This window comes from Acipenser ruthenus, chromosome 48, assembly GCF_902713425.1.
Source record: "Acipenser ruthenus chromosome 48, fAciRut3.2 maternal haplotype, whole genome shotgun sequence".
NCBI classification, from domain to species: Eukaryota; Metazoa; Chordata; class Actinopteri; order Acipenseriformes; family Acipenseridae; genus Acipenser; species Acipenser ruthenus.
Genome location: NC_081236.1, coordinates 7,326,804 through 7,334,972, shown reverse-complemented (window position 1 = coordinate 7,334,972; position 8,169 = coordinate 7,326,804).

Sequence of the window (8,169 nt, the reverse complement as noted above, 5' to 3'; positions counted from 1 at the left end):
ATCTCAACCCCTAACCCTAACTGTGTTACTATTAAAGTAATTTTTACTATTATTTCAGCACCGACTGTACCTGAGACTGGTGAGGTGGGGACAGCAACGACTGTACCTGAGACTGGAGAGGAGGGGACAGCAACGACTGTCTCTGAGACTGGAGAGGTGGGGACAGCAACGACTGTACCTGAGACTGGAGAGGTGGGGACAGTAATGACTGTACCTGAGGCTGGAGAGGTGGGGACAGTAATGACTGTACCTGAGACTGGTGAGGTGGGGACAGCAACGACTGTACCTGAGACTGGAGAGGAGGGGACAGCAACGACTGTCTCTGAGACTGGAGAGGTGGGGACAGCAACGACTGTCTCTGAGACTGGAGAGGTGTGGACAGCAACGACTGTACCTGAGGCTGGAGAGGTGGGGACAGCAAATGACTGTACCTGAGACTGGAGAGGAGGGGACAGCAACGACTGTACCTGAGACTGGAGACGTGGGGACACATTTGAACAGCAGTGCTGAGGGCAGTTATTCTTCATGTTGTATGGCTCTGTCCACCCTCTCTCTAGAAAGATCATGTAAGAATCCTGCAGGTTTTTAGGCAGCCTGATGCATTGTGTGCATGGCTATCATTACATTGAAACCATTGCTCATCTTTTCACACCCAGGCAACACAGTGACCATGGCTGATGGTTTTCCCATTGTGGGAATTACAACCCTGTCATGCTTGAAATTGGCAAGTGCTGTATTAATTGCAATATCATATCATTTTAATAAACAATATGGGGGATAATGAATTCCGTGTTTGAATTTTAAAATGACTCTATATAAATCTGGTGATACTGAGCAGTATGTTTATTTTCTAACTCAGCACAAGTGACATTCATTTTTAGTATGAATAAACGTATAAAATGCATTCATGTCTTTACAAAATCATTTTCATTTCGGAATATTCTTTTTAAAAACTGTAAACAGGATCATGTTATAATTCATGTCTTCTTGTCAACCGACATGTCGTTATTGTTAAACTTCCTGCATCCCTCTGAATGAAATCTGTACAGTAACAGTGTCGTTGCTTGCAATTGCTGTACTAGATACATGCTAGAGGCTGCGTCCCCACCAGTTTAATTTAATCTTAATTGTATAATAAGTAACACTACACACAGGGTCACTTTCATTGTATTATTTAAAAGCACAGAGAAGTTAACAGGTTTAATACCCACAGCAGCATAGATTTATTTGTGGAATGGAACGGTATCGTTGAACTCCCGACCGTACCATAACAACAAAAGAGAGAGGGGGGAAATGAAAATCGTATTTCCTGAATTAACAAATTATTATTAGTTTCCCCAGTGGTGAAGGCACAGACAAATAAAAAAAAATATTATCATAGATTACAATTTTGATCCAGACAGAAACACAGATGTGACCCGTGTGTGCTGAACTATATATTCCATGTCTCCCTATTCAGTGCAATGGAACGGTCGCAATTCACTCTGCCTAGCAACGACGTCAGGCTGCAGTGACGTCAGACTGCTAGCTTTGGGGTTCAGTTTCTGTAAAACTAGGACCTCCCCACAAAATATATTAATTATTGCGCATGCACACCCCCGGGATTATGTGTATGCCGAGCGGGGTTCTTTAATTTGCTATGCTTAGAGATACAGCTGTATAAAAATGCATCTTAATAATTTAAAAGAAAGAAACTCTGTATCTCAAAAAGTTTTCAACCAAGTGCTACCCCGTTCTCAGGGTTTGTTGAGCCTGCCAGTCCGACCACACATAAACATGTTCATGCATATCGGTGGGATGTTATCTCCCTTTTGAGCTGGTTGTAAAATCGACTTTAAACAGGACCTTCATTCAGACCTTAACGATGCCTGTGCGACCGTGCAGACACAACATTAAACAGCTCTACAGCCATCTCCACTCTTAACGAACAGTACTTAATCACAAAACTGTTTATGAAAAAAATCTACATATTTCAATAAGAAACTGGGATATGATGATAAAGTAAATACAAGAAACTAAGGTTAACTCTACAGTTTTATATATGCATTTGTTAAAAATGTACACACTGGCATCTGTTTCTGTTTTTAAAGCTTGTGAGTCATAATAACTTAAATAACAGTTATTCACATTTTGGGTTAGAGTAGGCTCACAGTTTAGATACTACAGTAATCCGGCGTGTTTCCGCACGTCACATATCCTCCACGATCAAGCTCTTCAGCAACGTTAGTTTATTATTGAACAGAGAAGATGAGTTCAGAGATTGTAGACCCCACCACAGTTTTCGTACACTGTGTTGTATGTGTTCCATGCTCTTCCATTGCTGGTAGTGTCACATGTTCAGTGTGTTGATATGTAAATAAATCCTGCTCGCCTGCGGGGGGCGTATCAACTTCAACCTCCGTCTCGATCTCCTGCCTGTCACTCAGCAGTGAATGCACGCACCCACACGGCAGACGACTACTCTGTCACAAACACTAATATCTTTCTAAACAAGGTATTTAGAGGAGCTCCATAATAAAAGCTGAATCTCAAAACAAGAATTGTGTGAATATAGTAATTGTTACAGCTGTGTGTAATGGTATTTAAAACAGGATTCATTCATCCACTTTTTGCATAGCCGCCCTTACTCTGGTCCCACCGCAGTCAGATATGAGACGGATTACTGTACTTTGCAATTATTTCTGTTCAGTGGAGTTATATACTTACAATGTGACATATCGCATTAAGAATTAATGTGTAATATGCATAATTTGAAATTTATTATTATTATTATTATTATTATTATTATTATTATTATTATTATGATCCCCTTCTTGTTTGAAAAGAAACAAACTGCAGTTACATCACTGACCACTTGGTGTCTGTCTCTCTGTGAATCCAAATAATTATCTTTACTGAAATTATTCAACAGTTTAGATAACATTCCTAAAACTATGTATCAGGACACTTTTCTTGCACTAATTAAACAAATTATATTGTAGCAAAAACACATATAAAATGTATAACCACGTGTGTTGTAGAGGTGAATTTAACCCACAGCACCAACTGGCCATCCAGCTAGGACACCAGGCCTCCAGAGAAAGGTGACAGGCTCGTCTAGTGCATTAACACTAACCCACAGCACCACCTAGCCATCCAGATTGGAACCCAGGCCTCCAAAGAAAGATGACAGGCTCATCTAGTGCATTAACATTAACCCACAGCACCACCTAGCCATCCTGATTGGAACCCAGGTCTCCAGAGAAAGGTGACAGACTAGTCTCGTGCATTAACAATAGCCACCCATAACTATTACACACTCAATAGTGCTATATTTAGAAATACTAAAATAAGGTATTTCTTAACATTAACATAAACCCAGTGCAGCACCTAGCCCCCCGCCCCTCCCCCCGCTAGGACCCCAGGCCTCCACAGCAAGGTGAAAGGCAGGACACCAGTATTGATTTGCAGACAGGTTGCTTTCCCTCATGTGACATATCTCGAGTGTTTTGCATGATCACATTTGAATCAAAGGTGAGCCACAGGTCTGGTCTGCTGTGGAGCGTCTTTGATTCAAATGTGATAATGCAAAACAGTCTGTTCTTTTTTGATTGTTCTTTTTTTTCTATTCACAGTGAATCGCAGAACCTTTAACACTTTGTATCCAGGATCCGCAAGCGAAGGGCTTGTAGACTATTCATTTATTTTTACACTTTTTTTAATGGTTAAGTTATAGCCCAATTAAGGGATTATTTAACTATTCAGAAATTTCAACTGGGTTTCAAAATCACCAGTGTTGAGTTATATACATTTATAAACAAAAATGATTAGTAAAAATAATTTAGAAAGGATGTGTCGATAAGGACAGGGGGTGACCCGGCTGTCAGGAGGCTTATAAATACGGTAACAATATCTCAGAAGGGTGATACAGCAAACCTGGGCAGGTACAGACCTATCAGCCTTACATCCAGGACATGTTACACTATGGAAACAATAATAAGACTATCCTCAGTATACAGTCACAACACTGAGGTCTGCTGCTGGACTACAGTCTGCACGTTTTATAAAAGAAAATACAAGTCAGGCTGATCAGATTTTTTTTTTTTTTTTTTTTTTTTTTTTGTTAAATTTAGTCGTCGCCAATTATTTTTACCCCGGTTTTCACCCCAATTTAGCATGCCCAATTATTATCTGTACCCCCGGCTCACCGCTCGCAACCCCCCCGCCGACTCGGGAAACGGAGGCTGGAACACGCGTCCTCCGAAACGTGCTCCTGCCAAGCCGTCATTTTTCGCACTGCAGATCCACAGCAATGCCACCAGAGCTATAGTGCCAGAGGACAACACAGATCTGGCGGCTCCGCTGCAGAGCCACAGGCGCCCTATCGGCCACAGGGGTCGCTGATGTGCGGTGAGCCGTGGATTCCCCTGCCGACCTAAGCCCTCCCTACCCGGGCAGCGCTCAGCCAATTGTGCGCCGCCCCCTAGGAACTCTCGGTCACGGTCAGCTGTGACATAGCCTGGATTCGAACCTGCGATCTCCAGGCTATAGGGCGCAACCTGCGAGGAGCGCCTTTACTGGATGCGCCACTCGGGAGCCCCCTAGGCTGATAAGATTAATGTGATGGAAAATCCCTTTAAATATAAATTGTGGCTAAGCCGCTTATTTTTAAACAAACTAATATTCCATAAGCTCCCATTGCCTATGCTTGTGTTATCCCTGCTCTGTGGAGACATAAAGAGGACTGGTCTCCAATCCACCACCTTCAGAGCAATAGAAAAATAAAGAAATGAAAGAACATTTGAAAAATCACTGAGATGTGTGCTTACCGATTACTAGTGAGTGGAGTAGCTGCTCTCTGTCTCTGTGTCCTGCTCGTTCGATGTGAAGGTGCTGCTGTATTAACACCTGCACATGAATGAGATCACACTGTCAAACCCAACCCAACATGCAAATCAATACTGTGCAAGACATCGAGACATCTTTTATTATAGATTCACAAAGAAACCCATTCCCAATGCAACCTGATTGCTGATCATTAACTTCATTTACTAATTAACTATCAACAATTAAAAAAAAAAAAACCTTTACATATGTATCCATGGAAATACACAGTGGCATAAAAAACATATTCAGACAGGTCCCTGAGGTTTCAATATGACCAATGTTACACTATATCAAAAAAATGATAAGTAATCAGTATTTACAAATAATTTGCTGAAACAAAACAATACCTTCAGTAAATCTGACACTTTACCTACACATACCCTGAACCACCTAGTCATCCAGATTGGAACCCAGGCCTCCAGAGAAAGGTGACAGGCTAGTCTAGTGCATTAACATTAACCCAGAGCACCACCTAGCCCCCCCCCCCAGATTGGAACCCAGGCCTCCAGAGAAAGGTGACAAACTAGTCTAGTGCATTAACATTAACCCACAGCACCACCTAGCCATCCAGACTGGAACCCAGGCCTCCAGAGAAAGGTGACAGGCTAGTCTAGTGCATTAACATTAACCCACAGCACCACCTAGCCACCCAGATTGGAACCCAGGCCTCCAGAGAAAGGTGACAGGCTAGTCTAGTGCATTAACATTAACCCACAGCACCACCTAGCCATCCAGATTGGAACCCGGGCCTCCAGAGAAATGTGACAGGCTAGTCTAGTGCATTAACATTAACCCACAGCACCACCTATCCATCCAGATTGGAACCCAAGCCTCCAGAGAAAGATAACAGGCTAGTCTAGTGCATTAACATTAACCCCCCAGATTGGAACCCAGGCCTCCAGAGAAAGGTGACAGGCTAGTCTAGTGCATTAACATTAAACCACAGCGCCACCTAGCCCCCCAGATTTGAACCCAGGCCTCCAGAGAAAGATAACAGGCTAGTCTAGTGAATTAACAATAACCCACAGCACCACCTAGCCATCCAGATTGGAACCCAGGCCTCCACAGAAAGGGGACAGACTAGTCTAGTGCATTAACATTAACCCACAGCACCACCTAGCCACCCAGATTGGAACCCAGGCCTCCAGAGAAAGGTGACAGACTAGTCTCGTGCATTAACAATAGCCACCCATAACTATTACACACTCAATAGTGCTATATTTAGAAATACTAAAAGAAGGTATTTTTTAACATTAACATAAACCCAGTGCAGCACCTAGCCCCCCGCCCCTCCCCCCGCTAGGACCCCAGGCCTCCACAGCAAGGTGAAAGGCAGGACACCAGTTTTGATTTGCAGACAGGTTGCTTTCCCTCATGTGACATATCTCGAGTGTTTTGCATGATCACATTTGAATCAAAGGTGAGCCTCAGGACTGGTCTGCTGTGGAGTGCCTTTGATTCAAATGTGATAATGCAGAACAGTCTGTTCTTTTTTGCTTGTTCTTTTTTTCTATTCTCAGTGAATCGCAGAACCTTTATTGATTTATTTTTAAACTTTGTTTTTAAATAATTTTAAGTTATAGACCCCATTAACACATTCTTTAACTATTCAGACAGTTCACCTGGGTTTCAAAATGACCAGTGCTCATAAATATGGTAACAATATCTCAGAAGGGTGATACAGCAAACCTGGGCAGGTACAGACCTATCAGCCTTACATCCAGGACATGTTACACTATGGAAACAATAATAAGACTATCCTCAGTATACAGTCACAACACTGAGGTCTGCTGCTGGACTACAGTCTGCATGTTTTATAAAAGAAAATACAAGTCAGGCTGATCAAACTAATGGGCTTGAAAACCCTTTAAATATCAATTGTGGCTAAGTCACTTATTTTTAAACAAACAAACTAATATTCCATAAGCTCCCATTGCCTCTGCTTGTGTTATCCCTGCTCTGTGGAGACATAAAGAGGACTGGTCTCCAATCCACCACCTTCAGAGGAATAGAAAAATAAAGAAATGAAAGAACATTTGAAAAATCATTGAGATGTGTGCTTACCGATTACTAGTGAGTGGAGTAGCTGCTCTCTGTCTCTGTGTCCTGCTCGTTCGATGTGAAGGTGCTGCTGTATTAACACCTGCACATGAATGAGATCACACTGTCAAACCCAACCCAACATGCAAATCAATACTGTGCAAGACATCGAGACATCTTTTATTATAGATTCACAAAGAAACCCATTCCCAATACAAACAGGGTGAATACTTATCTAATGAAGACTTTTCAGGTTTTTATTTTTAATTGATTTGTTGACAGGGGCAGCTTCAGGCTGGATTGAAGTGACTGTTTGTCCAGGGGGTCCCCCTCTGTCCCAGCAGGGAGTCTCAGAGGGGTGAGGCTCTACAGTGGCTGAGCCTTTGAGGAGGGGTGGCAAGAGCCCCCAGAGCAGAGATACACAGAACACCACACCTGTAGGTTTGCATTCAACAGGAGAATAGTTAGAGTGAAACCCTGCTTCAATGTTACCCGCAGAATTTCACATGAATTGTTTTTCATTATACCACAGCTTTATTATAGATCTTTGTTTAATTCTAGCTGAATAAATACATCATCTGTGTGTGACCGCTAGGGGGTGCTGCAACCCCAAAAAGTTAATCACAACAACAACAACAACAATAATAATAATAATAATAATAATAATAATAATAATAATAATAATAATAATAATAATAAATTAATTAAGCAAAAGAAAATAAGTCAACATATTTGTCTATCTCTTTTCCTTTCTACATGAATCTGTGTATTTAATCAGTTTATCATCATACAAAATCAAACTTATCTAGAATTGTCTTTATTTTGCCATGTTTTTACCATGGTTTTCTTTTACAGTTAACTTTTCTAAGGAGCAGAGCAGACCTCGTCATCTAAAGATGATTGAGGCATGTTTGGTATAAAACTGCTCTGCTCAATCTGGGGCAGCAGTGTGGAGTAGTGGTTAGGGCTCTGGACTCTTGACCGGAGGGTCGTGGGTTCAATCTCAGGTGGGGGACACTGCTGCTGTACCCTTGAGCAAGGTACTTTACCTAGATTGCTCCAGTAAAAACCCAACTGTATAAATGGGTAATTGTATGTAAAAAAAATAATGTGATATCTTGTAACAATTGTAAGTCGCCCTGGATAAGGGCTTCTGCTAAGAAATAAATAAATAATAATAATCAATCTCCCCTTTTCAGAATCCCCTCTTGGCAGTTTAACAGGGGGTGCAGGGCTGCATTCCAGTATTCAGGCACAATTTAA